This window comes from Aquarana catesbeiana, linkage group LG03, assembly GCF_042186555.1.
Source record: "Aquarana catesbeiana isolate 2022-GZ linkage group LG03, ASM4218655v1, whole genome shotgun sequence".
Taxonomy (NCBI): domain Eukaryota; kingdom Metazoa; phylum Chordata; class Amphibia; order Anura; family Ranidae; genus Aquarana; species Aquarana catesbeiana.
In genome coordinates, this window is record NC_133326.1 from 603579261 (window position 1) to 603591583 (window position 12323).

A 12323-nucleotide genomic window follows, 5' to 3' on the forward strand; every position below is an offset into this window, starting at 1 on the left:
GGTCAGTTTGAGACGCTGTTACGAAGTAGATGGTGGGGGTGTAAGCTTGTGATCTACAAGGCTGCTAGTGTATAGCGGTCTGTCAAAGTTTCAGCCTGTCTAATGGGCTGGTGGCGATGTACTTTCCAGAAGCTGTCCTAGTGTCAGATCCTTCCCTTTCTGATGCATAGATTGCCAGCTGTGGCCTGTGCATGAACACGTGCTGGCCTCCTGAGCAGGGATTAAATGCAGGCCTGCGTTTTGCTCCAGCCTGGAAAAGATTTCCCTAGCAGGGTCATATATTCTTTGATGTACAAATTGTTTCTTAGGTACAGCCTTTCTTAAGCTTTTTTTTTTTTTTTTATGCAGATGAACCCTTAAAGAAAAACTTTCTGGTCTTGGGGATAATCTACAGCGAAGGGTATGTTAGATTTAAATAAGATTGAGGAGTACGGCATAGTATTCGATACCGAGGGCTGCTCTGCAATAAATATTTTCAGTAATAGTAATTGAATTGTTCGACTGGGTCAGCTTTTTAGGTGGCCCCGATCAGACCCTCCATTATCCTTCTATGGAGTGGCACATTACACCCACTGACATCTGATCTGCCAAAAACAGATGGGTGGGGATCTGCTCCCCCCATCTGTCTAGCATAGGGGTCTCAACTTTCTAAACAAAGGGCCAGTTTACTGTCCTTCAGATGTTTGGGGGGGGGGGGGGGATTGTGTCTATGGGGAGTACAAAATGAGCCAGCGGGAGTAAACCATCCCTCATCGTTGGCGTCATTGGGAGGAATGGTGCCCCATCGTTGGCGTCATTGGAACCCATCGTTGTTGTCATTGGGTGGAATAGCACCCCATTATTGGTGTCATTGGTTGGAATTGTGCCCCATCATTGGTATCTTTTGGCACCATTGTTGGTGTAATTGGGAGGAACTGTGCCCCGTCGTTGGTGTCTTTGGGAGGAATTGTGTTCTTCATTCATGACGGTGGATAAAATGGCACCCCGAGGGCTGGATAAAAGCAAGCAAAGGGCCACATCTGGCCCCTGGGCCGCAATTTGGCGACCACTGGTCTAGGGGAGGAAGCCTTCTTTCTCAGGCGTTAATTTGAAAGTAATGCCCATTAAATAGTTTTTTGGGAAGAATGCCACTTATATTAGTATTTGTGGAAAAATGTCCCATTTTATACATATGGCTAAAAAGATCGTTGGTGTTGATCATCCGAGAGTCACAAACTACTGAGTACTTTAGGAACCCCTACCATCCTCCTGGAGGAACCCTGGTCGTTAAAGGCTGCTTTATTAGCTCTGTTTCTTCAGAAAGATCTGTAGAAAAGACACGGTGAACCTTCATTACATCATCAGTGGGAAATTACTGCAGCAGAAAGTTTTCCGTTCACAAGTCTTAATGGCTTTGGGAAGACCAAACTGAGTCACAAACTAGCATGTCTGTGAATCATAGTTCTGCATGTCCTGGCTGTTTATGTGGTCTGATCGGTTGCTATGTAGTGAAAGGCTTTTTCGTTCTTGTACTACAGACGGATAAAATACTTGTCTTTTCCTCATACGCAGTTTGATGGTCTCGCAACAATAGCATGGTTTACACCCACGGCTGAGTATATTGTTAATATATACAAGCAGTAGGGAATTATCAGCTGCCAGAGTGAAGGGGATGTGTTGGAGGGTTTATATTTCTAGGACAGTTGGCAGTGAGGGTATGTATTTGTCTGGTAGTCATGTACGTGTTATCGCCTACTTCTTGGCAGTACATGGGGTAGAAATTGAGAAATTGGTGTCCAGGACCTTGAGCACATCCTTTATCTTTCCTGTGCCCAGGGTGATACAAATAACTTTTATTGCAGGAATATAAAAGAAATAAATGGAATTTATCGATTTGAAAACTGTCACTGCTAGATGATCAGTCACTTATCTGCTAACTGCAATAAACTGTCCACCCTCTTATTGTTTGCAGTATGATTTCCTCAGTTATACTTTAACCATAGTGTGTCAAGTAGCTGCTGAAACGGAAACGAGTATACAGTAAACAGTTTTCACTGCAAGGTTATACATTTGCTGTAGGTGCGCTTAGTAGTTTACCCGAACTGATAGCTTTGTCGAGAGATTGGCATTCATGGCTGATGATCACGGTCCAGTATTGTGAGTGGGTAGATTGTTATCAATGGAGTACCCCAGATATGACGTAGGTGGGAAATCTCAATCCTGTAGCATCTGTCAAGGGTTAAAATAGGATTGGTGGATTTGGCTCCTTCAGCGTTTAGATGGCAGTTGTCCATGTGTTCATTATCTGACTGGCAAGTGTCACATAGTTGCAGTACAGATCTTCTTGTTGGCAGCATCATCCTGGGGAAGCAGCCGTTCCTGGCAGGGGGGTGACCTTCAGAACTGAATGTGCCCATAATCGGAGAGCAACCTGGGTCACTGTGATCTAAAGCAGGCATTTAAAGCGTGATCTAAAGCAGACCAATTATGGCGTTTAGAAGCTTCCAGGTTTCCCTTTCGTCCTTTTTTTTTTTTTTTTTTTATTTTTATTTTTTTTTTTGACCAACTCAAAGCTCAAACTTTTTTGCTTAGTGAACCTCAATTAGGTGCCAACTTCTAAGGAGCATTAGCTACCTGGAATAGGGATTTCCCAGTCCCGATCTAATTTTCACAAATCTTTTGTAGGCATCGTTTGCTTCTGAGATTTAAAGAATTTATACCACGTGTACAGATTTTATTGTATGAGTTCATTCTGGTTTTTGTAGTTCATCATTTATTTTCAAACTCTTGAGTAACCTTTTACCCAAAGTGGACTTCTAGTACACGTGGTACATTTACTGAATTGCGTTAATTGCATATTATGCAAGTCAAGTTGAGGTAATGCAGAGAGGGGTGTTGGGGGGTTTTTTAATTTTTTGTTTTTTTTAAATACCTTTTACCATCTTCGGACATGTAACAGCACACAGATAAAGCTAACGATAAACATTAGCCTTCTATCATCCACAGATGCCCTAGTGCGCATGCTTATAGCAGAGGATAATGGTGGGTTGTTGAGGTGTGCTGATGCTCATCGGCATAGAATTACCTGATACTCCGTCGTGGAATCGTGAACTGATCAGGCCAGATTGAGCAACCATCATCCGGTGTTCATGGTAGTAACTTTCTCCCTAGTCTGAAGGACACTGTTACCTGACCACTTCATGCTGTGCACACAGGAGATGATTAATTAGGAATGTCATTTCCCTGACTCCTCTTTTGTCTGGCAGTCACGTGACCTTGGCCTTGGTAGAAGCATTCACTTATTAGCCAGCAGCTCAGCGGCAAAGGAAAGGGTGGGGGTTTGGTGGATTCTGAGTAATGGGGCAACCAGTAAGAGCCGGTTTCTCCTTTTTGTGTAATGAAGCAAGGGAGGAGGGTTTGGTGATCGAGGAAATGTCGTCACTTTCAGTCAGTGAGTAAGCATAGACTTGCCCACCCAGCAGCGTGCGTTCTAAGTCGGCCATACCCCCCTGCTTACATGCTGAGGAAATGGCTGCATTGTTTGTGAAGACAATAAGTTGCCATCCTTCTGTGCCATGGTTACTGTGTATACACGTTTATTGGTGTGTATGACGTTGCAGACAATGGTCACAAACGGAAGGGTGGTGACAGCTGTGGCTTCCTGGGTTGGAAGTGTTGCCTTGCCATGTGGCACCTTGTTGGGCAAGGACGGTGCAGTGTTTCGTAGTTCCACAAGGATTGTTAAACTACAGGTGTTCAGCAAGTGCCATTATGCCACATCTAGTAAAGGCTGGGACTTGTAGTTCCGAGACAGTCTGCCTAGGATCCTCCTACACCGTAGATGGGAGGACTGAAGAAAACCTTGTCCCATTGGGCCCTATTACATGGGGTGGTGGGGTGACATGAAACCTTTTGGGTCTGGTTTAGGTGCGAATTGAAATAAAATATTTTCACCTGAATCGGTGAATAAAACTGCACCAAACATGCATGAACCTAGCATAAGGCAAAAGAAATTGAAGGTGTTGCCTATGGCAGCCATACCTGGTTATGTAGAACATTCTCTTCCCCCCCCCCCAAATTTTTATTGAAGATGTTTCAGAGAAAATGGGTAACAAATATAGAACTCGAAATCGTAACTAAAATAACTGCATGGTTGTAATTAGTGCAACTTCATCACATACAGTAGCAAATCTACTTTATTTGTTTTCATACTTACTCCTAAATCTATAGTAGCATCAAAAGAAGATTGTAGATTACTCAGTTTATGCCGGTAACGTCTAATCGGGTGCAAACGTCCCTAATAGAATCAAAAGATTGTATTTCAGTGAATGACTCATCTGAAGCTGGCCAAACACATGCTGCAATCTAATTGTACAGCCTCCCTTAGGCCCCTTTCACACTGGAGCGGTTTTCAGGCGGTATTGCGCTAAAAATACCGCCTGAAAACCGCCCCTAAACAGCCTCCGCTGTTTGTTCAGTGTGAAAGCCCGAGGGCTTTCACGCTGAAGCGGTGCGCAGGCAGGGCGGTGAAAAAAGTCCTGCAAACCACTTTTTTGGAGCGGTGAAGGAGCGGTGTATTCACCGCTCCTTCACCGCTCCTGCCCATTGAAATCAAAGGGGCAGCGCGGCTATACCGCGGCTATAGCCGCGCTGTACGAGCGTATTTAACCCTTTTTCGGCCGCCAGCGGGGGTTAAAACCGAACCGCTAGCGGCCGAATACCGCTGCAAGAACGACGGTACAGCAGCGCTAAAAATAGCGCTGTTGTACCGCTGACGCCCCCACCGCCCCAGTGTGAAAGGGGCCTTAGACTTGCCAACAGCTACATATTGCAAGGACCCAGCTGTTTTGAGCAGGGATATCTGAATGAAGTCTTATGCAAGGCATAGACCACTAGATTGGCTTCCGAAACTGTGTGGATAGTGGAATCTCCTCTGTCGGCTGCTGCACCCATGTCTGTTTGAATACATCAACAGTGACTGTCCCATGGAACAGTCACCCCTCGGCCGATAACTTTTCCCGTGTGGCTCAATCAACTTTTTAATTGACCGTTGTGATGTCGACAGGGCCAAGCACTGCTTAAATTTCAGCCAATTCAGCATGAATTGGGTAAAATTCAAGTTGTCTATGGCAAACCTTAAACCTATGTATCGCTAGCAGTCCTGTCATCCTGGCCAAATGGCGATCGCCAGTACCTCCTGTAAGCAGAAACGTACTCCTGCTTTCAGGGTTTCGCTGGCCAAGGTGTTTGTCGCTTTTCCGTCGTTTGCAAGCAAGATCCTTCAGTGTTTTTACCCAGCAAGGTGGAACTCTGAAATAGCAGGTGCTTACTTTCAGACAAAATGAAAAGGTGTACTAACATTGTAAACCCTTTCCACCCATGGCCAAACCAACCCCCCCTTCCTGGTCACTAATGCACTTACCCTCATGGGTGATTAGCTGTCAGTGCCCATGCAACAGCTGGTGCAGAAGTCTGGGAAACTGAAGGTTCTGTTGTTTTTCCCCCTTCTTCCTCTAGGACTTCTGGAATGGATCAGCGCAATTTTGGTTGGTCAGTGCTGGCAGGTGACAGCTGCAACAAATCGGTATCCTTTTGATATGTCCCAGAAGCCGTTCTAGAATAAAGGGGAAGAAGAGCAGGGCTTACAGATGCCCAGACCGCTAAACTGGCGGCCCTTCAGCTGTTGCGAAACTACAAGTCCCATCATGCCTCTGCCTGTGGGAGTCAAGCTTGTAACTGTCAGCCTTGCAATGCCTCATGGGACTTGTAGTTTTGCAACAGCTGAAGGTCCACCAGTTTGAGACCTCCTGGATTAGACGCTTCCAAAAAAAAATGCAAATTAGGGGCTGTAGCTGACCTCCACTTGAGCACTATCACTTTCCTGGTATAAAATGGGAGACCCAGTAGAATGCGCATCGCTCTATTAATGGCCAAAGGGTCAACTAATCCCAGAAGGCAAACGCCAACTTTTACAGGGACATGCCTAGTAGTCAGAGTAGAAATAAACTGGGTCATATCCTGCCAATAGCTATGAATCTGGGGGCACTCCCAAAAGATATGGGCATATCCTGCAGGGTCACTAGGGCACTTCCAACAACAAGAGGAGGAACTAGGGTAGATATGATGTAGTCTTTGCAGTGTAAAATAAATTCTGTGCACTATTTTATATTGGATCAACTGGTCTTTAGTTGATATTCAAGGGGTTGTAAACCCTTGGGGTTTTTCACCTTAATGCATTCTAAGCATTAAGGTGAAAAACCTTCTGTAGTGCAATAGCCCCCCAGAGCCTTTCTTTTACTTACCTGAACAATATCTTTCCAGCGACGAGAACAAGCCCAGCAGCTCCAGCCGCGGTCTCGGTCCTCTTTGGATAGATTGCTAGCAGCAGTAGCAATTGGCTCCCCCTGCTGTCAATCAAATCCAGTGACACGGGGGGTGGGGCAGAGTCCTGTCTGTGTCAATGGATGCAGCAGCAAGACTCGGGAGCATGCCCACATGGGTGCCCCCTTGGAATGCAGGTCTCCGAGGGGGCACTTGATGTGGGGAGGAGCCAGGAGTGCCGCTGGGGGACCCCAGAAGAGGAGGATCGGGGCAAGTCTGTGCAAAACCCTTGCACAGAGGAGATCTTCATTGTCCAAGTTCTGCTCCTCTGAACACCACACAGTAAGCGGGGCATGAATGGAGGGCAGTAGAGCATCATCCCGAAGGAGAACCTCCAAATCATCCTGCTCCAATCTAAATGGAGAGGATCCAATTTGGGATGCATAGGCGTGTCGGAGTTGCAAGAATCGGGGGGGGGGGGGGCATTAGGTAGTGAAAATTTGTTTCCTTACCTGTCAAACATGTATAGTGCACTCCCATCACAAATATCTGAAAGGTATCCAACTCCTTTAGCAGCACAGGGTCCGGTAGGGAATAGAATTCCAGTAACCTGGGATTAAACCAAAGCGGCGTTGATGGAGACCTTTTGCATAGCATACTAGCTCATTATGAATTGCTTACCTTAGATCGAAGCTCCCGCTGTGGTCTTCGTACACCGCTCCGGCCGGCGATATTTCCAGAGTTACTTCCAGGTATAGCAGGCTCCGGCGTTGTGATTGGCCAGAGCCAGGATGACGTCACTTCCACGCATGCGCACGGGAGCCGCCAGTAACGGCATACTAGCTGACGCAATGGCACGGACGTGCCATTGCTTCATTGTGCATGTGCCAATGACGTCGGCACGTGCAGGTTTAGGAGATATCTGGGGTAGCTACAGGTAAGTCTTATATTAGGCTTGTCTGTGGTCAAAAATGGCTGTAAAGGGTTTACAACCACTTTAAACCTTCTGTTTTATATTAAGAAAGAGGGGGGGGGTTGGGGGGGAGTCATACTTGCCTGCTCTGTGCAATGCTTTTGCACAAAGCAGCCCTGATCCTCTTCTGGGTTTACCCGCCGGCGCTCCAGGCCCCTCTTTGGCGGGTGCCCCCATGGAAAGCCACTTTCTATGGAGGCACCTGAGCCACGCTGCTGCGTCCATTGACAGAGAGTGGAACTCGGCCAAGGCCCCCCCCCCGGTCCCGTGTCACAGCATTTGACAGTAGTGGGAGCCTATGGCTCCTGCTGATATCAATCTCTCCGATGAGGAGTGAGACAGGCTCACGTAAGAAAGGAGTGGGTCTGGGGGGAGCCACAGCACAGAAGGTTTTTCACCTTAATGCATAGAATGTATTAAAGGAGAAGTATGGCCAAAGCTCGTTTGGCTGTACTTCTGTTGATCACAGGAGTGCAGCTCGTTCTGCACTCTTGTGACCTGTTTTCAGCAGAGAGCGGGCTGAAGTCCACTGTCTGCTGACCTCACAACAGTCGGTCCTGGCTCCCTGTTATCACAACCATGGAGTCAGGATCTGCCAAACCCCTGGACCGACACCCGGCTCAGCCTCAGTGAGCTGCTGAGAGCCTGAGCCAGTTTGCTTCCGCCCCTCCACAGCCCAGCGCTCCAGTGAGCGAGGTGGAAGCAGAGCAGAGAGTTGACTGACAGTCAGCAGCTCTCTGCTCGGGGAGCTGTGAGAACCGAGCAATCTGTGTTGTTCGATCACTCAGTACTCAGTGTTAGAGACACTGGGGGACAAATGCAGCATCGGACCGATGCTGCATCCAACTAGGCAAGTATGAATCTAAAAAAAAAAAAACCCCATACTTCTCTTTTTAAGATGAAAAACCCTAAGGCCCCTTTCACATGGGCGGACTGTTCAGGTCTGCCTGTCAGTTTTTTTTAGGCGGACCTGAACGGATGCTCCATGCAGATCTATGGAGGGACATATGTCAGCGGCGACATGTCCACTGAAATCCGATCCGCTAAATTCAGATGGATGGAAACCCTATTTGCCATTTATTTATCGGATGAAAACGGATAGGCGATCCGTTTTCTTCTGATTCCCCCATAGAGGGGAGCGGAGCTCTGACACGTCCGTCTCTCCACAATGTGCAGAGACAGACCTGGCATCCGCCTGTTCAACGGGGATCAACGAAGCGGACCCGCCCTTGTGAAAGGGGCCTAAGGCTTTAGAACCACTTTAAAAGGTGACCTAACCCTTTCACAATCTTGTTGCTCGTGTGATATGGCTCTTCCTGTCATGCATTGGTGGAGTGTGTTGAACTGTAGACACAAAGTATTACTCGAGTTTAACGCACTTTACAGCACTAACCATCCCAGCCATAAAAAAATGGTTATGTAATCTACTTCCTATTTGTAGAATGGTACTCTGTAATGATTGGCTACGAATGATTAAAAAAAAAAATTATTTTTTTTAATCTCTTCAAAAATATGATTGTTCAAGGTAATTGCCCTCTAAATTTCAAGGGCAATTACCTTGAAATTGCCCCCCCCCCCCCACCCCCTATAAAAGCAGCAGTTTTATTAAGCAAGCCTGTAATTAAAGGTCACACCAATGGGCTGACAGCAAAATGAAGTGATAAATGTTTGTGAGGTGCCAGGAGGCATGTGCTTTATCCCTGGTATTATGCAACTTCTTGGCACATTTTAAAGGCCGACTCCAGGCACAGAGATTTATTTTTGTAAGGTTTGCTTGTAACCAGATGCTACCTGTTCTCATTTGTATCACATTGCTGCATTGCTTAATTGTATGTTAAAATTGACACTCTTCTTTCTGCTGGTTGGTAGAGGTCCTGCTGGCTGGTAGAGGTCCTGCTGGCTGGTAGAGGTCCCGCTGGCCACCTGCTGGCTGGTAGAGGTCCCACTGGCCACCTGCTGGCTGGTAGAGGTCCCGCTGGCCACCTGCTGGCTGGTAGAGGTCCCGCTGGCCACCTGCTGGCTGGTAGAGGTCCCGCTGGCCACCTGCTGGCTGGTAGAGGTCCCGCTGGCCACCTGCTGGCTGGTAGAGGTCCCGCTGGCCACCTGCTGGCTGGTAGAGGTCCCGCTGGCCACCTGCTGGCTGGTAGAGGTCCCGCTTGCCACCTGGCCCACTCCTGGGGTATGAGTGCTGTGGGTCCCATACTCACCGCCCCACTTGGCTATTTGACACCCACAGCTTTCTAAGCCATAGGGCACGACTATCTATCAGAAAGAAGTATTGATTTTATTGTGTTAAATGATCGGCTGTGTATGAGGACAGGTAACATTTTGTTTACACATCAGAACTTTTGTACTTGAAGTTCTGCTGTAAGGCTCTGTTCATGCAGATGCAGTGCATGCATTTCTACTTAAAAGGGCTATGCAAGAAACGTACAATTCCCTGACCCTTTAAAAAAAAAAAAAAAAACACTGCACCAAAGTTCATGGTACTTTGTGACCATCCTTTTTTTTTGCGCTCCTTAGCAGGATTCATAGGGGCGCCAGGCTATGCATCTTTGTGCATTGCGGGAAAGCAGACTATATTTTTGCACGAGTGTGGGCTGATTGTACATGGACATCAGCTGCTTGTGTAACATGATCTTCTTACAGGTTTGCTAGAGCAATCGCCAACTAATCTTTTACCACTTTCATCAGCTCATTCACCACAATTACAGCCTCTTGTACCACCTGCCCCACCCTATTAGATTGTAAGCTCTTCTGAGCAGGGCCCTCTTAATCCTCTTGTATTTTATTATATTATAACCGTATTGTCTCCTTTTTTATATTGTAAACTGTTGGCGCTATATAAATCCTGAATAATAATATTTTTGAGCTGATCTTGTCGGATTGGATGGCAGGTGGTGTCAGCGAACACATCTCCGCTGACATCTGCCTGCCCATAGAAGTCAATGGGTTGCCCTCTCAGATCCATCTGAAACAGACAGGCAGATCTGAGTGGCGCAATTGTGTGAAAGGGGCCTTCCAAAATGCTTATTTTTTTGTTAGGGCCTTTAATGCATTGCACCCACGATCAGCAGATTACAGGTGTAATGCAGACTGTCTGTCTACTCATACCTCCCATACAGAGGAAGACTATGAACTACGTAGTGATCACCAGTTCCCTGGTAGTTGATTGAGCACTAGAGGCCGTCTGTAGTTGTAGTTCATTCACAGAACACTGAATTGTACGTTTTCTTTAGGCTGGGTTCAGATATAAGAACGGAGCGGCTCCCAGGAGTCTGGTGCGTCTCCATTCACCATTTCAGCCCAAATTTTGGGCTGAATTTGGATCTGAAACAGATCAAAAGACGCACAGAACAGCTGTGCAAATTGCATCGGAGCCGCTGCGGAGATGTGTGAACCGGCTCCATAGTCAGTCACTCTCCTGCTGTGTGAATTGGATGCGAGGAAACATGAATCCAATTCACATAAATGGGAACCCAACCTAGAATCCAAAGGCACAGCAGGGAGGAATCCAAATGTGTTTGACGGGGGGAAATCGAGTCGTTTTTGTTTTACGAGATGAAAGAAAATCTCGTAGGGGCTGGTCATACACCAACAGAATGAATCTCGTAGAGGCTGGTCATACACCAATACAATGACGGAGAATGAATCTCGTAGGGACTGGTCATACACCAATAGAATGACGGAGAATGAATCTCGTAGGGGCTGGTCATACACCAATACAATGACGGAGAATGAATCTCGTAGGGGCTGGTCATACACCAATACAATGACATGTAATGAATCTCGTAGAGGCTGGTCATACACCAATACAATGACAGGGAATGAATCTCGTAGAGGCTGGTCATACACCAATACAATGACAGGGAATGAATCTCGTAGAGGCTGGTCATACACCAATACAATGACAGGGAATGAATCTCGTAGAGGCTGGTCATACACCAATACAATGACGGAGAACGAATCTCATAAGGGCTGGTCATACACCAATAGAATGACGGAGAATGAATCTCGTAGGGGCTGGTCATACACCAATACAATGACGGAGAATGAATCTCGTAGGGACTGGTCATACACCAATACGACGGAGAATGAATCTCGTAGAGGCTGGTCATACACCAATACAATGACAGGGAATGAATCTCGTAGAGGCTGGTCATACACCAATACAATGACGGAGAACGAATCTCATAAGGGCTGGTCATACACCAATAGAATGACGGAGAATGAATCTCGTAGGGGCTGGTCATACACCAATACAAGGACGGAGAATGAATCTCGTAGGGGCTGGTCATACACAAATAGAATGACGGAGAATGAATCTCGTAGGGGCTGGTCATACACCAATACAATGACGGAGAACGAATCTCATAAGGGCTGGTCATACACCAATAGAATGACGGAGAATGAATCTCGTAGGGGCTGGTCATACGCCAATAGAATGACGGAGAATGAATCTCGTAGGGGCTGGTCATACACCAATACAATGACGGAGAATGAATCTCGTAGGGGCTGGTCATACACCAATACAATGACAGGGAATGAATCTCGTAGAGGCTGGTCATACACCAATACAATGACGGAGAATGAATCTTGTAGGGGCTGGCCATATACCAATACAATGACGGAGAATGAATCTCGTAGGGGCTGGCCATATACCAATAGAATTTCGGTTGGAATGTTGCGTTTAGGAACATTCGCTCGGTTTTCTAATCATTATTGGGGTAAGATGGATGTTCTGTGTGATGGTGGTGAGAAGATATGAAGGATCAGTATTAAGGGTTATTCTGGAACATTCCTGGCAGTGTTTGTGGTTTTCATTTATCAGAATTGAATGATGAAGGCATTTTGAAGTACTTTCCAAGGACATTCGTCCAGACATTGAATTTACAAGGAATTTCCATAGGAACCTTCATTTGAAAATCTGTTGTGCTCGTGTGTGCCGGGCCAATGTAAACATGGCATGCTGGGACTTGTTGTTCCTGAGGACTGCTGACCCTGTCATTGTGTAAATGGTCGTCATGTCCTGAGGAGGACTGGTGACCCT

General features: G+C 46.6%; 1 protein-coding gene across 1 annotated transcript in view; it reads left to right on the forward strand.

The window, feature by feature from the left end:
- The first annotated feature begins 377 nt into the window (after positions 1-377).
- SLC20A1 (solute carrier family 20 member 1) overlaps positions 378-12323 on the forward strand; it is a 48327-nt gene continuing 36381 nt past the window's right edge. The window contains 1 exon segment of the mRNA XM_073622122.1: positions 378-400. The gene's annotated coding sequence lies outside the window, so the exon portion shown is untranslated.